This window comes from Paralichthys olivaceus, chromosome 15 (genome assembly GCF_024713975.1).
Source record: "Paralichthys olivaceus isolate ysfri-2021 chromosome 15, ASM2471397v2, whole genome shotgun sequence".
Classification (NCBI taxonomy): Eukaryota; Metazoa; Chordata; class Actinopteri; order Pleuronectiformes; family Paralichthyidae; genus Paralichthys; species Paralichthys olivaceus.
The window spans coordinates 2,544,255-2,563,066 of NC_091107.1; the positions used below are offsets into that span (position 1 = coordinate 2,544,255).

Genomic DNA, 18,812 nt, shown 5'->3' on the forward strand with positions numbered 1-18,812 from the left:
GCCTTTATACACACTCAGACTCACACTGATGGCTTTTTCTGAGATTCACTGCAGCTGTAAAATGATCTTGTGAAAGAGTGGAGGGGGCTTCAGCTCTGGAGGGTTCATTAACCGACGCACACACTCACACACACACACACAAACACACACACTCACACACACTGAGGCATAACCTGACCCCTGGAAGGAATTCATTCATTTTTATTCCCCCTCTCACCTCATGATGTTTATTTGTTTTCCGACCCATTAGCTTAGCAGCTTCTCGGGCCTCTATCCTTTCTCGGGCTCCGTCTCGTCTTTACACAGCGTGCGGCTGCTCTTCGTGAACACGAGATGGTCCACTACACTTGGCTGTGAAGACAGTTTCCAGTGTAACTTTGGTCAGAAGCAAAGTGAGACGAGCGTCGTATAAACGTGTTACTGTTGATTAATCTTCGAAAAGACAAACTGGACGAGGGCTTCACGAACAAACACGGTGTTTCCTTGTGCACACTAAGAAAAGTCGGAATAAACTTCTAAATTCCGAAGCAGGAGCTGGAAACGTGTCGTTGTGTTTAGTCGTCACCTGATTGGTGACGCTCCCCGGCCGGCTCGCTCTCATTGGCTGTCACAGATTTCTGCTGGGTTTTGCGTCAGAGACGAGCATGTGTCGTTCCTGCCTCAGCTCAGGTTCACTCGTGTGTTCAACAAAAGCCAAACACAATAATCGCACTAACCATTCATCTTTACCTCCCTCCTGTCGGCTCATTTCTAATTCCTCCCCTTCACCACACACTCTCATCCCTCCCTTCTTCACGGAGAGCGACGTGCAACACAGCGATTTCTATCACTTTAATGATGCTTTATTGTGCTGGAGGCGGGAGGAAGAGAAAAGCAGAGGATTAGGAAGCGGACGGAGAGAAAATGTTCTGTGAAGCTGCTGCGCTAACGTGACAACACAGAGACGTGAACACAGACTGATAGCAGAGCACAAAGGCGTCTAATGTCCGATTCACAATGTTAATAAAAAGAAAACAACCGACCCAATGACAAGAAAGAAAAATGATAGAAAACTTGTATTTAATTAATTATTAGGGACGGAACGCAGAAGTTAAATCATGAATCTCAATGTGCCAGATTCAGGCAAAATGCTAATTAGCATCTGTAGACGCATGAATCTTAAAAACGCACGTGACAAATCCAGTTTGGCCAAGAAATATCTGAAATAACATGTATGAGAGTTATCTAGATCGCCCCCTGGTGGTGGGCTATCATAAACCCATGCTTCCATTGCGTTCACAGATGGGGCATCGATCAAACAAACAAAAAAACGAGACGTCATGATTGACAGCTGAGACTGGCTCTGGATCGCTGCAGCACAAACTGTGGCTCCATGTGATTCTAAAAGAACAAGATGGCGTCAACATCTCCGAGATGTGTCAGCTTTGTTTTTGTTCAATGGGAGAAAACGGAGACACAGTGGAACGACTTTTAAATTAGTTTACGTTAAATTGTCTAGCAATTTCCTACAATATCTCCTCATCAACTAAAACATATTTCTCCTCGTTATGTTTATATTAAAGATCAGGGTTTGAACACCCGTCTCGGCCCTGAACGTGTTACCCCCACTGTCCCCCTGGACCAGTAGAAAAACTGCAGCATATCATTCCACGGGAGAAGTGATTTAAAATTTCCTCTAAACACATGTTCAGCGAAGAAAATGTGATTTCTGGATGACCGGGACCGGATGGGGCCCAGGTGAGGAATTGTCTCTGAGTCTCCTCCTGCTGCAGTGACGCAGTCCAGATGGTCTCACTGTGAATAAGTGATGAAGTACGGTAGGCGGGTGGTGGTGGTGGTGGTGGTCCTGGTTATACTCTGTTCAGCAGTTTCCTGTCAGTGAAGCTGGTTGTCAGCTCCGTGCGACCAGAGGTTTTAATTACGCTGCATAACATCAATCTTCGTTTTGACCACGCTGACGTTGTGGAGGTTTAAACGATTGTTCTTTTTTCTCCGCTTGTCGCAGCAGGTGCTTCGCGTCCCGACCTTGTTCCGCTGGGTTTACGGTCTCGTCCTGTATTTTCATGTCAGCATATTCATAGCTTGCAGTGAACCATCTGTGAACCCGCTCTGTGCCAGGACAACTCTCTGCCCCGGTGACATGAGCCAAGTTGGACCAACGGTGCGGCGTTTTGCAACGAGCGTGAATATATAGAGGGAGGGAAGCGTTTGAGTAACCAGGCAGATTGCAGAGAGGAGGACAAAGTGGATTTTTTCTGCTTCTCTGCAGCAGGAATTAAGAGTAAAAGCTCATATAGAGTAAAGAGAGCGTATACGATTGTTAAAAGAAAAGTCCCTGACCGCGGCCAGCGAACAATGCAGGGATTCAATAGAGTGGCATTCAGCAATTTGTTCCCATCAGCGAGAAATAAAAGCAAAGCAGAACTGACAGTCAAGCAGTGACAGCTTTGAGGAAATGTGTTCGAGGCCGAGAGGACTCGTGGGTGAAGTGGTAGTCAAACCCGCTTGCACTCAATTTAACCAGGTTTAATTATTCAAATGGGTGAAATCTTACCGTGTCAGGTCGAACGTTTTCTTCCACTTGAGCTACGTGATTCTATCTGAGAGAGAATTGTGACAGTTCATATGATTCGAGACAAAATTATTCTCTTCAAAGTTTGACTTTAAGGTGCTGATTGGATTTTACCTCCGAGCACTTAAATGATTTTGTGTCCAGGCAGCGCGGGTTTGACGGACACCTCGTCCACTCTAATGCAAATTTATTGCAAAAACAAGCTTTTTCTTCTGCGTTTGAGCTTCTCATCCTCAAACAAACAGCGTTTTAGTCACTCAAATGAAGAAAGAACAGATTTTAAAACGTCTGTCTTGTCCAATACTTCTTAATCCACATCACTCTTCTGTAGGATTTGATGGATAACGCCACCTACGGGACCCAGTTTGCTTGTTTGAGCATTTGTAGTTGTTTTTGTGTTATTGTCTGGATATTCAGGAAAAAGAAGGTTGTGAGAACTCAGGGTTAAATATCCGTTAAAAAAATATCTGCAGTAGTGTAGACAAGGCAGTCGTTTTTTACAAGGTGTGTAACGGCTTCTCTTTAAACGTGAATAACCCGCCAGAGGAAAGAAACGTGGGAAAAATCATATGTCTCCTTTAAATATAAATGTTTCACTTCTGGAACCACTTTAACTGTGTAAAATCAGAACAAGGCCGTTTGGAGAATTGCTCCAGTTTGAACAGGTTTTCAACGAGCTGGCGTCGGTTCACCAGCGTCTCTGTATCTCAGACCCACTGACAGTGTTTATCTGTACAGCTTCTTGGATGTTTCCAGGGAAACTGATTGAGCCTGAGGAAAAATATCCGTTTTTTAATGTTAGAGTATTTCTGATGTAGATTCACTGAGCTGCAGTTTAAGAGTCAAAACACCCATAGTTTGGAGTTTTCTTTGATTTTAACTTTTTTATTCGCTTTTCGGGTTTTTCTTCTTGAGGAATCCAAAAACCAGGAGCTTAGTGACGCGGTGAATATGAGACTTTATGATGCACTGAATCTTTTCTGCAAGAAAATGTAATTGGATTATTGTTAGATTCATTTGTTAGACTTGCGGAGAGACGAGGGAAGTAAGACGAGAAAAGAGGGTTTCTGATCGACAGCGTTCAGGGCAGAAGGAGGTTGACAGAAAAGAGCGGAGGCCCATGTTGCTCTCGGCCCAGTTCAGGGGAGGAAGACGAGAAGAAGAGGAAAGAAAAAAGAGGTGGGGGGGATGCAGAGCCTGGATCCCAGACCACCATCGTGGCCTTCTGTCCCACAATCCATCAGGGCGTCTGAGGCCGCATGGCCACACGCCACGATGACAAATGTGCTGTCGGCCGAACACGGTCCACTGTGACAACTGAACTGCTCAGATTAACTTTCAAACTTAGTCACATGATGCTGACAGTTGTGAACAGATTCAAGAACATCCGAGGGATCTGATGATGTCCGCAATCGACTCTTCATCTCCATTCGTCTGCAGGATGACGATTTCATGAACACGTGAATATCTGCATCCAAATTAACGGTAAAGGGATACAGCAGTCAGTCAGGCTCCGCCCCCTCCTCCTCCAAATATGGTTACTTCTGGTTCCAAAAAGACAAGATGGCGCTGGACATGTCAAACTGCAGCTTCACGGGTGAGCTGAGGTCGACTCGTGAGTTTCAGTGCGAAGACGATTGATTCTGAAACGATTTCTAAGCGAGAAACGATAAACCCAAAATGGTTTATCTTGAAAAAAAAACGCTTGTGAGCTTCTCTCCAGTTGGGGGTGGAAATGCATTTCAGGAGTAAATGAGGTCATAGAAATGTCATGTGGGCTGATCACATCGGCCACAGTGCACGGAACAAAGATGTCTTCATACCACCAGCCTGAGCAGCTTAGCCTCTAGATTTCCTGCAGAAGTCAACACATGCAAACACGTTCAAATTCTGTTCAAATCTTCTCTTGTCACTGATTTGATCATAATCGAAGACGCAGGAGAAGAAACAGGTTTCATTCACAGAGGAGGTGTTTTTTTATTACTGTTTTGCGTTAACGACATGGAAATGAAATGAAATGAAGAGAATGAGCATCCGGAGAGAAATACACATAAACTCTTCGGTAAATAACAGATTCTTTTTATTTAAAAGTAAAATAAATGACTGACACGCTGCCCGATGACACGTTCCTGTGACGGAGGACAATGCTTTAGAGGCAGATTCAGTTCTGAGTGAGATTCTGATCCAAAAAATACAAAACCAAAAACCCACTTGAAATCCTTTGACATCTGTATCTCAGTGTTAACGTCACTGATGTCTTTCACAGAAGCGTGGGATCGTTATCATGATGTAAAAAGAGGACAAAGCTTCAGCTTCTTTCTGTTTCACTCTTATTATCTTTCTGTCTTTGTCTGTCAGCACGTCTCTCTCCTTTGTCCTCCGTCGCGTCTCTTTACCAACTTCTGTCCCTTTGTCACACAGACATTCAGACAATATTCACTCTTGACGACGTTCTTTTGATCCAGCAGAATATTTCACCATCATCAGTGATGAATAGACTTTGAGTCTGATTCTGTGTTTCTGACGCCACAAAAGCAACAAAGAAATCTTGAGCTCTCACTTTAGCTGCAGTTATTCAAGCTACATTCAGACTGAAGCTGAAGCCGGAAGTTTGAATTTTAGAGCGCAAACGGCTTTAAGCTGTTTTGGGACATGAACTCTGGAAAATTGAAGCTGAAGTGGCTCCAGACATTTTCCTGCTTTATCCTCAGTCTGACATTGTCCAGATATTTTTCTCGGAGGCTGCAGGTAAAGAGACATTTGTTCTCACATGGAGAACCTCTAGAACACGTCAGGAACACGTCAGGAACACGTCAGGAACACGTCAGGAACACGTCAGGACATTAGTGCTGGTTAAATCATGAATGACTCAGATCAGACTTGATAAAACTATATAATAATGTTGCAGATAATTGGACGTCCTCAGATTGTTCAATGTCCCGTCATCGTTGTAAATGCAGACTGGAACTTTAATAATATATTTCAGACTTATGTGATATGAGCGATATCTGATGATTCATGCACAAACACAACAACTCATTATTTCACCTGGGTGAAAGGATCATTTATTCACTGGGACGGATTCATCTCAGTTCTTTTCGTTTCATCAAGAATGTTTTTCATTAAAACTGTAAAACTGCTAAATTACCAATAAACATGATGATCTCGTTCACATCCTCATCAGGCTGATCATCCGTCAACGTAAGTGAAGACAAAACTTTCACATCACTTAAAGAGACGAGCTCAGTCACAGCTTCGCTCCTCTAAACATTCAGTTTTAATGTTAACACAGAAAATGTGTTGTTCCCTGCGTCGTCTTATCTCTAAAAAAGATGGAAACTTTTACTGCGGATCATAAAAATATCATAATTGGTAAAGACGAAGCATTTTGTTTTCAGAAACCTGCAAATGTCTCACAAAAAAATTCTTAATATGGTTAAAATAACGAGCGTTACAGCAGATGAACAGAAATCAACCCAACAGCAGAAGCTTTGGTTTTCCTCAGTGCATTCATCACTTTTACAGATTTAAAAACCTGCTTTAAAAACCGTGGATGATGAGGCGTCGTCTTCCTGAGCAGCCGTTTGGTTCATGGACAAAAATCCTTGTTGATGGTGCCTTCAGGTGCCTGTGGGAAATTATTCATTTGTCTAAAAACTGCACAGTCACAGATGGAGACGTGACCCAGAATCCCAGATCAGTGATGTGACATGAACTGAACTCATTTTCCACCTTTTAACAATAGAAATGTTAAATTATTAAAAAAATAAAACCTCGTATTATCATTATTTCTCGGTGTCACCCCCTGAACACCGGCCCCACGCGGTCTCGCACCAGATGCCTGCTGGGTACTCGGAAGACCTGGCTCGTTATTCTTGTTTTTCATTAGTCATGCAGGTTGTGGTGTGATGCGGGCGGTTTAGGTCACGCTGCTCCCAGGAGAGTCCCTTTCTGCTCCTCTGACCTCGCACAGCACATCAGCATCACGATGACGACTCTGAACAAACCCTGTGCATCTGTTACAGCCTGTTTAACTCTCTGCTCAGGCACCATGAGGCCGTCCACTCTGCACCCTGCACACGTGTTCCAACACTGTGCTCGTCGCTGAGACTGAAACACGTTTGAGGTTCGACCTCTGCATCACGACGCTCTCGGCCCCTCAGCTGTCGTGTGTGTCCAGAAACACACTCGTGTGCAAAAGCTGAAAAACACTGAACTATTCCTAATGACTGCATTTTCCTCCGCTCTCTAATCTGACAGCCACAACAAAGAAACACAATCAAATATTAATACACATTAAATATACAACAGCAGTTGGTTTTTATTACTCACAAAGCTGTGCTCTAATCATTATTAATCTACAGTATCTCTCAATGTAAATACCAGTTGTATCGCAATGAGGGATCTGTCCAACTGTGTTTCAAGGGACTTTGGGGGCCCAATGCTAAACAGGCCTTGGGGCCCGATAGTAAAGTAGTTTAGTTTTAGTGCAAACTCGGGCCACCAGTCCAGGCTCATCATACACATTTACACGTTCTGGTCTTCACCTGCTAAGTTTCTGGAAGTGTTAGCTGCACGGGGCCTCGTTAGCAGGTTTCTGATCAGGGTGTGGTTTCAGTCAATCGTAGAATTTAAAGGAGATCTCAAAAAGTTGTCTTTGCTGAGGCTCAGTGATGTTGTTTCAGTCTAATACAGATGTGTCTCAGGACGGATGTTATTACCAGGTCTGAACAGGGTCTTAGTTCAATGCTGTCCCCTTTTTACGAGGACATAACATGTCCATCATGTGCTTAAAGAAATCCTCACAGCTCGTACCGGACCTTGTCACTTTACTACTCGTGTTTATGATTCGTTGGCCACTGGAGGAAAACTGCCTGATGACAAACATGAATGCACTTGAATGCAGCACCAGTTCAGGGGTGAGGGGCAGACGTGATGGAGCGTTCTCGTCGTCTGAAGGACCCTCCTTCATCCTTATTCTGGTGGATCCAGCCCTTGAGCCGAGACACAGCTCGAGGTAAACGTACTCAGGATATGTGGTCGATTCTAACCTCGTTTGACTGTGAAACAAACGCTCCTCTCTGCTTTACTCCGCTCTCCTTCCTCTGCATCTCCTTCAGCAGCGAGGAAGAAGTAACGAGCGAAGGGAGCTGGCCTGGTTTCACTGATCCGTGCATGAAGGTCAAATAGTGAGGAGAACTCACTGAGTTGGGTAATAACAGGAGAAAACAGGGCTTCAGTGGCTGCTGCTGCAACGTCTTCTCTCTGTTTTAAAATTTCAAATTGTCTGCAGGTACGAACGACTGCTGGGGCAAAGAAAAACTACGGTAACTATTTTTGTCCAATTAGTAAATGTACGATACTTTGAGTCCTCACTAGGCTGTTTGCTAGTTTATTCCTGATATGGTGCGAGAAACAGAATTGCCTCTGCCAGTGAGGTTTAGTTTCATCCCCGGAGTTTGGTGTTGATCTGGATCAAGGGGCTGATCCTGGCTGGAGGAACCTGCTCTACTGAGGGCCAGTCACTCCAGTTACATTCAAGCTGCCTTGTCATCATCTCCTCGTGTTGCTTGTCCACAAATACTTGATGGAATTTTTCAATTAACGCGACAACCGACTCGTGAGACGCTGTCCGAAGTCTCCTGGAGTCTTACTCAGCCTCTGTCACAGAGTTCAGGGTTAAACTTTGTCTCTGTGAAGTCACGTCAACTTGCTGTGTCACCACTAGAACCTTAAATGTTGTAAACCAACTTATAGAATAGATCAACACATCTATCAAACCGCTCACATTCTGTGAGTCCAGTTTGTTTATGTACAACCTGTGTGTGTGTGTGTGTGTGTTGGCCCATAGATCGGCCTGTCCCTTGTCAGACGGGGCGAGTGTTTAACAAATGACTGCCAGCTCGTGGACACAGGGGCCAGGGACCTCTGCTAGGGAGTCGGCCAACAACAAATCTCAAAAATCAATACGACAGGGCCCGGGGTAATCAGTATCAATGATTTTAAACTGGAATAAGTCCCTCGGGGAGAAGAATGATAAAATCCTCCGAGCTCGCAGTCAGAAAAACATCCCGAGGATGAAGGATGGAGAGGAGGAAGAAAGAGAGGTGGAGGGGGAGAAAAGAAAGAGAATATTGATGCGTTTTTTTTTCCCAGAAACCCCTGCAGCAGGGTTGGGTTCTTTGTTGTGCTTTCGCTATCATTTGTGATCTTCTCTGCTTTCTTCCTCTTAACTTCATCACTCATTCTTCTGCTGTCTCTCTCACTCCATCCAGCGTTTACGCTCTTTTCTACTTTCACTCGGCTGCTTTGTTACTTTTCACTCTTTTTCCATTTTCCGTCTGCAGCAGATCGGTCTCTGTCACAAATGACTCTCAGGCCACTTTTAACATTGATCATGTTTTCACTCGACGTCTCACTGGATTGTTAAGTAGAATTGTGTCCAGTGTTTCCGCTGTGATGTGTGAAGTATAATCATATATTGATTATGTTGAGATCTGTTAAATCCACTGAACCATCAGCACCAAGAAGATTCAGACACAGTTAGAGACTATTTGGTGGCAAATATTGAGCGTTAAGCTGCTAAACACTCAGATATTTCCCTCAGAAACTGGTGAAAGAGAATTCTTCTAATGTAGCTCTGCAAGCACTTTACCATTTCATCAAATACGACCACGTTCACAAGTCGTGATGTGCTTTGCTGACATGTGTCGGAGACCGTGGAAGTTTATTTTATTGTTTTTAATCATAATTTTATGACAGCTCTCATCAAATGTTTTCATCTTTTACCTCGGCCATTATGTCTTGAATTGCGCGCCTGCTAACGTGTTGAATTGTTTGCCTCTGTGGCTCTTAGACGCCGACGGTAACATTGATATAAGTGTCCATGTTGGTGTTGCCTAGCAGCAGCGCTCTTACAGTTTAACTCTTAATCACGCCGTCTTCCCGACTTTGCAGATCATAACCACAAGCCGTTAATAAATCTGTTACTAATATACAATAACAGCTCGTCAGGGTGTAACCATTCTGAAACCAAGACCGAAACCACAATAGAATCTCATACGAAATGGTCGTAAATCACCAAATTATTCTTTTATTTCAAATTTGGGAAAGTAAAACAATAGATAAAACAAGTAATTGTCTTCAAAACATCACGTGTCCATTCTGGTCCATGACACTCATAAAAGTTTAATTATCTCATGATGGAAAATAACCCTAAGACTGTACACACCCGCGTACACGGTTTGTTTTAAAGACATTGAATCTTTACGCCCCTCATTGGTTCTGAACTACCACCGACCACATCTGTGTTCCCTGACCAACACGTCTGTAAAAAGGACAGACGTGTTGGTCACTGCTGATGTGTTGTCCCCTTCCAAACAGAAATAGTGAGACAGAATAGTTAAGTGAGAACACGTTGTTGTTCTTTGTGACCACTTGTCTGGACATTTCTTCTTGGATTTATTTGCAATCCTCTTGTTCTGTATATTCCATTGTTCATATGAGACTGGCTGTTGGCAGGAATAATTGGTTTGGTTTCATGTGCACTAGCTGCAGGTCTCTGGAACATTGGCCTGTGCCCTTTGCTGAAGACAGTATTTTAATCACTTTTTCCTCTCTCTTTGGCACCAGTCACAAATCTGTTGAATGCGACCCTCTCATGTGTGAAACATCTGGGGCCCTCTGTGGGTAAATGTCAACAAATAACATTTTGTCAGCATTTTAAACATTTATCTGTCCCGCAGTAACTACCCCCCACCCACCCCCCCGCTCTGCTGCAGCTGCCCTGGGTCCCCCCCTGGATGTATTTTAAACCCAGATAACACTCTAATACCCGAACACTCGCTGCAGCCCGAGCTCCACAAGCATTCATTTCAAATATTTCTTTCCAAGAGATAAATGTTGGCATCCAAAATAACTTGCATTCACAGGAATGCAAACCCCAGAACGCAGAGCAGGCAGACCTCGTTTTGGCTTCAGCGATACCAGAAGGAAAAGCGAGCTTGCCAAGCCTGGGAGTACCAACTGCACAGTATGTTTCACTATCCCCGAATATATACAGTCGTAAAAACATTAGGAATACAGTATTGTTTCTGTTTCAGGGAATGAATTGTCCTTCATTGTCCTTTGGACCCTACATTGACGTCTCCACCACTCCAGTTGATTTAAAACAAGTAATCAATACGGGTGATCTTGAATCCTCCTTGCAGCTTCATTTTGGTTGTGGAGTCACATCCAGTTTGTGACCTTTACTGAATGTCACTCGCTTTACTTGACTTTGTTTGCTATTCCTGAATATTAAGTCTGAAATCAACATTAAAAGTACAATGAATAATGATACGCATAACATGACTTGTCTTCTTGTTGTGAATGTTCTGCCAATGAAATTAAATCGATGGCAACACCCCTGCAGAAGGATGCAAGGCCAGACGAGGCTGTTCTGGTCAACTTCGTCTCTTTCACTGGGCCTTTAAGCCTCGGACTGTGGATGCCTGAGATACTCGGTCTGGTAGTTCAACAGTGGAGGGATCCAGAGACAGTGTCCTGTCCTCTTTTGTAGTGCAGCGCATTTATGTCAGCAGCCAGGGTGTGCTTTTCAGCTTGTAATAAAGAATTAATGATTGGCTGCAACAACGGTAATTAGCAGCATCAAACACATCAGCAGTGGTTGACAGCAGCATGTGCCAACGGGCAATAAAGAAATAGTAGTTAATTGACATCAATTATAGAAGTTAGCAGTCTTTAGTGAGACCAGGAGTCAGAACATTAATGCAGCGGTTGTGGTTAGCTTTAGCAACAGCACTGTAGTTAATGGCAAGTAGTTGAAAGTGGTTAGCTTCGAAGGTTAACAGCAGCAACGGTGCTAGCAGTTGGCAGCATCAGTAGTGAGGTACAGCAGTAATGTGTAGCTATAGTGATGGCAACAACAGCAGTTAGCTGTAGCCGTTAGCACCAGCTAAAGCAGTTATCAAACAGCAATAGTGGTGTTTAGCTATAGCATTAGATGTTAGCAGTTGCAAGGGTTCCGAAGAGCAGTTAGCGGTAGCAGCGGAGTTAATTGGCCGCAGGTAGCAGTAGCAATGGTTGGCACCAGGTAAAGCAATTAGTAGTGATAGCTGTAGGTAGTAACAAAAGAAGTTAGTATTTAACTATGGAAACAGCAGTTAGCAGGAGCAAGAGTCCTTAAGCAAAAGGAGTTAGCAATAGCATCGAGGCACAAGTTAGCAATAACAATAATCAAAAAGGTTAACAGCAGCAACAGTGAATCAAAGTAGCAGTAATAGTTTGCAGTAGCAGTAGTATTAGCCCCAGTCAAAGCAGTAACAGTACTGCAGTACTTAGCACTAGCTGTAGCACTGAGGAGCAGCAGTGTGTGCAGTTGGCTGAAGTTGTAGGGTTGAAGAGTTGTTTACATCTCGTCCTCTCACCTGCAGACAGGAAGTATGAAGCGCAAGCTCCCGTCGACCTTCTGTCTGTCAACGCCGCTGAACCTGCGACTCCAGAATATTCTCTCAGTTACACGGTGAACAGATGCTGTCAGACAGGAAATGCCATGACAGATCAGAACAGCACATCTTAAAGGTCACTGTGGGGGGGGGGAGCGTTGTCTCATCCACCTACACACTGTAACTTACCCACAATGCCATGCAGGGATTAGCACTGGATTGGGACTGATTGGAGCTGCAGCTTTTTTTTTTTTTTTTTCCCGTAAATCTCCTCAGAGGAAGAAACTGAGAAGCTCCTCCATTTCCTTCTCGCTCCGCTCGCTCCACTTACGTCTCTTCCATTCCCACTGCTCATCATTTCATTTTCCAGCCTCCTCCCATTGTCTTTCCGCTCATCGTTCCTGTCTCGCCCTCCATCATCTCTCAGTTGTTACATTCCTTCCTCTCGCTCAGGGGATCACCAGCCTTCATTCTGCCAGCGGACGCTGACTCATGAGCCTGTGAGAGTGTTTGTGGGTGAGAAGCTTGAGGAACTCTGAGGTTAATCTTTTGTCAAACTTTGTTTAACCTTTGCTGGACCACGAGTCTTTCCAGGTCGCTATGCTTCTGTTGTTATATTCACTTTAGCTGTGGCCACATTTTTCAGAGGCTGCATTTGAGGACAGATTGTGTCACAGTGACACGATGAGGTTGTTCCATTCCGTGAAAGCTTCTTTAAATACAGACGACAAATGAGTCCCTCCATTCCTGAGCCCTGAAGAACGGGTGGATCTTAGTCAGGCCAACCTATCCCAGGATGCATTGAGCACCGGTGAAACGGCCGACAAGTTGGATACACTGGCGGCTGTGCACATGTGCAGAGACTCAGAACAACGATGCAACGGTTAAGACACAAATAAGAAATCTGTAGATCTATAAATTTGGGTTTGGGCTCTGCAGTCTACCTGGATCTAGTCCTCAGACTGTGGTGCATGAATTGGGAAAGTTAATATGTGCACCAGGGTGGAAAAGACACTGGTGTTAGGGGACCGAGCAAAAAAAACTAATCTACAAGTATTTGCTTACTGCCGACGTGATAACAGTGATTTTCTCTGGGAACATTTCCTGCCACAGAAACGACAAAAATACATTTCGACTCTAATATGTTGGTGATTCACCAGGTGATTGAGTTCTAATAACCCAAAGGAGAAACTCCCACAGGTAGATCCTTCTACCCCGAGCAGTCGAACAGACTCACGACCTTTTGCACAGTGAATAAGTGAGATGCACTCGATCCCCCGCCCCTGCACATGCACACGAACACACATGCAGCGGAGCAAACACACGATCAGTAAGATGTTGACATGTCCTCTTTCTTTAACAAGTATTTCCATTTTCAGCTAAAGGTCAAGGGAAAACTGAATTCATGGATTTTCTTTCGCTTGTCCACTGCACAGCAACGTCCTCTATCCTCGCTACATGATGTGTGTGTGTGTGTGTGTGTGTGTGTGTGTGTGTGTGTGTGTCGGGTTCATTGGCCTCTGGACTAATTAAGCAGGTAGGTGGTGCAGATGGTGGAGCTGCCAGCACGGGATGAGCTGATGGTCATTAACACACGACTTCTGCCTCCACTTTAATCTTTCTTAGCTGGAGTGAGAGATGAATAGAAAGAGAGAGAGAAGACAGAACTGAAACAGAGAAAGAGAGAGTGACCCAGAAATGGAGGATGGGAGAGAAAGAAATAAAGGTTTAGATGGAAATGTGAGGGAGGACGAGGAGAAAAACTGTGAGAAGACTTGAGAGTTTGAAGGGAAATCAGGTCAGACGTGAAAACACAGGAAGTGTCAGAGAACATGGCGTCACTGCTGATTTATGTTTATCAGTTAAGACGACAACAAACAATAATTTCATTTCCTTTCCAAGGCTTCTTCTTTTTCTTTCCCCTCAGTCTTTTCATTTCCCTCCTCCTCTTTCCTCCTCTGTCTTCTCCTCACACAGATTTAATTCAAACTCTCAGTGAAAGTTTGTCTGAAAATGAAACAAAGATCCGTCCTGCAGCGTCGGTTTCCATCAACGTTATCGACCTCATCTCCTCAGAGGAAGGAGAACTTCAAAGTGTGAATATGAAAAGAGAAAAAATGATGACCAGGTTTTCTTGCTAGGTGAATTTTTCCGTCTCTGGTATCAGGCGTCCCTCCAGGTGAGCGCCTCACCTCTCCTCTTCAGCTCGATTGGTTTCCAGCTCATTTCTCGGCCGCGTTCCCGCAAAACATTTCCAGAGTTTGGAGTTTTCTGAGTCCTTCTGCGGCGCCGGCAGCTTCTGAGGAAATTGAAGCCTTCCTCCTCCCCAAAGAGTCGGAGTTCTGCTTCTTCTTTTTCTTCTTTTTTAGGTTGAACAATCATGTGTCAGTTAGAATTACAACCCCCCCGACAGACGCCGTCTCTCACTGGAAACATTTGCTCTTTTTGCTTGTTTGGTTTGTTTCTGTTGTGCAGCTGTTTTTTGTTCTTGTCATGAGAGTGTGAGGATTTGCGGATGTTTCTCTTGAGTTGTTTTCCCTGACCCTGATCTGACACGCAGCGAACAACACACTCTTACTAACAGCTACAAACCAGCGCCGCAGCTCTTTCTGAAGGTTACTTTGATCACTGAGAAACCTGAGTCCGGATGCAGAGATGCCAAAGATCAAAAGACAAACAGCGCATCGTCAGACTCTGGTTTTACATGTTTGGCAGATTCCGAAAACTCAACGAAGCTTTTCACTTTCAGGAAAAAACACGAGCAGGTGGGATTTAAAGCTGCTTTTATAACATGCAAATACGATGCGAGAAGAGAAAGCTGCCACGCGTTGATATTTAAATTTAAAAGGATCATTAGCTAAAAGTTCAGTAGGTTCACTGTAAATAAACGTGTCTCCACTTCCTGTCCGCCATCTTGTGCTTTTGACCTAAAGCTCTGGAATCTCCTCGTCTTTCCAAGTGGACGTCTTCGTCTTCTACGTGTACGCCTCCTCTTCTTCATCCTGAGATATAACAAAATATTATAAGTTAAGACCAGTGTACTTGTTCTTAGTGAACTTTTATTTTAAATAACTAAATTAGGGAGAAAACAAGAGAGAATAAAAAAATGATTTTAATTCATTTCTCTTAATCCGACCTCATGACCTTTTAATAAATCTGCACCTGAATATAGAAACAAACGTTCCAGCCACAGAGTACAGATGTGAGACGGCTCAGAGAGACACAGCAGATGTGATGTGATGACAAATATCATAAATAATAATTTCCATGCAGTCTCATCCAGATGTTTTTGTATGTGTCGTCGTCTTCTGCGTGTTTCCTCTGTGTCGTCGTCGTGTTTGACTTTTATCACGAGGTAAATTTTCCCCCTGGGCTGAAACTGACAGTCGATAAATAAGCCAATAAATAAAGTGTATGAGGAAACACCACAGGCAGTTTTCTGCAGTTGCATGATAGTAAAATTAGGTGTTTTGTATACACACACACACAGGACAGTGAGAAACTGTGTGTTTTCAGAATAATAAACCATCTCAAGGCGGTGACGCTTTTAAACTGATAAACAACCATTGGATCACTTGTAAAAGTCGTAAAATTCTCCAATAAACACGTCCATTAGTAATTATTCTGAGCAGCTCTGGCTCCTTTCTGCCTCTTCGCCTCCTCCTGCTGTAACTGGGTTATTTAATTTTCTTTGCATGAAACGGTGGAAGTAAAGTCGTGTGCAGGAGGAGGCTGCGGCAGCCGCGGGCTGACGGCGGCCTATAAAACACGACTCGTCACTCTCTCACAGCAGCCGCCCGGCGCTTTGTGATAATTTGTGATGGCACAAACACAAAACATCACTAACATGAAAACAGCGGGGGGGAGCAGCGTCCAAAGAAACTTCACTGGGACGGGGGAGGGGGGGGGGGGGGGGTAGAGTTTTTTAATTTCGGCTCTCAGCAGCTCAGCGTCGCCCTTCATTAACCTGCTCCGACCCGCTCGTTAACTCACGTCCCTGCTCTAATTGGGCGGAGGCCTGTGTAATGGACGGCGTATTCTTGAAAAGTGTAAAAAGAAAAGAGTGACATCGATCCGATCACGAGACGAACGCAGGGAAACAGGCTGTTTTCTGAAAATGAAAGAAGTCGGGGGTGGAGATGGCGATGAGCTGGAGCTGCGACTGAAAGTGTCAAACGTGGCAGGTCCTGACATTGTTGTGGCAGCAGCTGCTGTTGTGGCTCTAATGACTGTGAGAAAGTTCCTGTTTAACGAGCAGTGACATTATCACTTCTGGTTCCTGCTTCTGTTTGCTCTCAGAGTCGAGGTGAAGAAAGTTTCCTCTGAATGAACAGGAAGTAAGTGAGTCACTGTGCAGTCGAAGGTAAAACCCACTTGTTGCTCTCACACCGATGCTCGTTGTGAATAGTTCAGTCTAGAGCGGCAGGAACCGTTTCCAGGAAGCAGGAACCGTTTCCAGGAACTGTGTGTTTCCACCTCAGGGACCAGGTTTTAAATGAACAGTTCAATCAACGCAGCTTTTAACAGCAATTACTAAAACAACGGTAGATATAAATTGCATTTTCTTAAACTGTGTCAGGTTGCAAATAACATCCGCGAGCATAGGTACTAAATCATAATAGACTTAAAAGTGGGAAATGTTAATTTTAATTATAGTAGAATAATTGTAAAAGGGTTTTGTTCTGTGACGTTGGATCCACAGCCTTTATTAACTGTGTGACAGAAAACTGGACACAACGAGCAGAACACACTGTTTTACATCATCTCGTAATATTTTCATGAGCAGAGTTTAAAGTTTCCAAATCCACACAGTCGCCTCCTTTCACACCCACTAAGACTCAAAGTGTTTTCACGAGTTGCCGTTAAGTAAAAGCTGCTGATTCGCCCACATTTTTTAAACCTCCATATGCTGCGTGGCTCCTCTCCACTGAGCCGCTAACTCCTCCAACAGTATTTTTATTCCCCGACCTAAAGGCGGATCATTAAAGACTCAATCAAGGTGTGTCGCCGTGTCAATAACAGGCTCTGCATCCGCTGACACTGGATTTACTGAAGGTAAATGTTTTGGCAGCTTTAGTGTCATCGCACCACAGAACCGCTGCTTGGACTTTAAATTACAAATACAACATCTGAATGAGTCGTTTATGAGAAGAATGATTATATTTGTCACTTCAACACGTGATCACGGAAAAAAATACAAAACCACAGTCACTCAGTGACGTTTTGTAATTTCATGAACGTGAAGCTGTTCCACAGTTTGTGGGCAGCGGCAGAGGAAAGCTTTTAGTTTCAGCGAGGAGTCGTTGTGAGGATATGGAACCAGGAGATCTGTAAATGTGGACACATCCAGTTGTTGTGATCGACAACGTCACGTATGTTGATGAGTCCCAGCGTCGCCTGTTTATTCAATGCTTGTTAATATTGAACATGTAGTTGAGTTTAGAGCTGGAACCAAGTTCAGGGAGAGTTTGTTCGAGGCCTGAATTCTAGTGGGTTTTTTCTTGACCCATTTCTCATCCTTCCACCAAGTTTCATAAAAATACCTTCAGAGGTTTTTACATAATCCTGCAAACGAACACATGAACGGGGGTGAAGACTCCTCGTGGAAGTATTTAATCTGGATTTTTTTAAATAGTTGAATAGCACAACCTGTCAGAAAGACTCTGCTCTGTGAAACTGCATCAGCTCTACAGGTTAATTCTCAGCTCTAACATTATACGTCTGCATCGGTCTCAACAGGACATCGATCCCATCGATCGTCTTCTGGCACCTGTCGAGGCCCCGATGCCTCGTCTGCCAGCTCCCGCTGGGCGTCATTACACTCTGCTTTATGGCAGCGCAGGTTTTTATGTTTACATCTAGTTTGAGCAGTGAGGAGAGAAAAAAAAATAACTTTGTGTGATTCTGGTTTATAATTTGGGGCAAAACAAAGTTGTGTAAAGTTGAGGGAAGTTGAGTGGAAAGTCAGGAAACTGCTGCAGTCAGCGCTCGGTGCTTCATTTCTTGTCTAATGACATAAGAAGCTGTGGACGCCGGATATTAGAGCTGGAGCTGTTTCACAGAGAATTTAGATCGAAGCATCGTCCAAGTCATTAAGTCACTTATTCCCTTTTCTCTTGTGTTGACAGAACTGAAATCACCAGAGACTCTGACGTTCCTTTATTTCAGCTCCTCACATTTCCTGTTTCACCTCATCCCGTCCGTTAGAACCGGCGGCACAACAATAACAGTTTACCTCATAAAGAGTTTTAATGAAAGTGTTTATCAGTGTTATTTTTACTCAATAAAGCTGCATGATGTCACTTTTTTTAATATTCAGCCGCCGGCTGCAGACGCTGCTAAACGCCGCCCAGTGATTTAACGTGAAAACACAAGAAAAGTCCACACAGCAGCACAAGTTGGGCTGAAACGAGCGCTGGGAGACTAGAAACCGTCTCCTGAGCTCAAACAAACTTCACTTGTGAGGGATTTTTTTGGGGGGGAATTCTGCTGATCCGGTCCCTCGGCCCTTCGCGGTTCTGCCTTTTCTCTTCGTAATGAAAGCGATGACTGTAGGAGATGTGTGATCCCGCATCAGCTAATTGGACAAACTTGGGAAATAATGATGTGGGCCTGCGAGGAGATGATCAGCTTAGAGACGAGCCGTCCCTCACATGCTGACCCTGTCTTTCTACCTCCTCCTCTCAGGTGGTCAGAGAAATCCCCCGGACCCTGTCAGAAACTCTGAATCAGCACACTCATACACTGAGGTAAGTGTGTGTGTGTGTGTGTGTGTGTGTGTGTGTGTGTGTGTG

The 18,812-nt window shown here is 44.2% G+C and overlaps 1 protein-coding gene across 1 annotated transcript in view; it reads left to right on the forward strand.

The window, feature by feature from the left end:
* The window catches only part of sgcd (sarcoglycan, delta (dystrophin-associated glycoprotein)), a 189,023-nt gene that overhangs the window by 60,445 nt on the left and 109,766 nt on the right, over positions 1 to 18,812 (forward strand). The window contains exon 3 of the mRNA XM_069510192.1: positions 18,706 to 18,767. The gene's annotated coding sequence lies outside the window, so the exon portion shown is untranslated. The remainder of the gene's footprint in view (positions 1 to 18,705; positions 18,768 to 18,812) is intronic.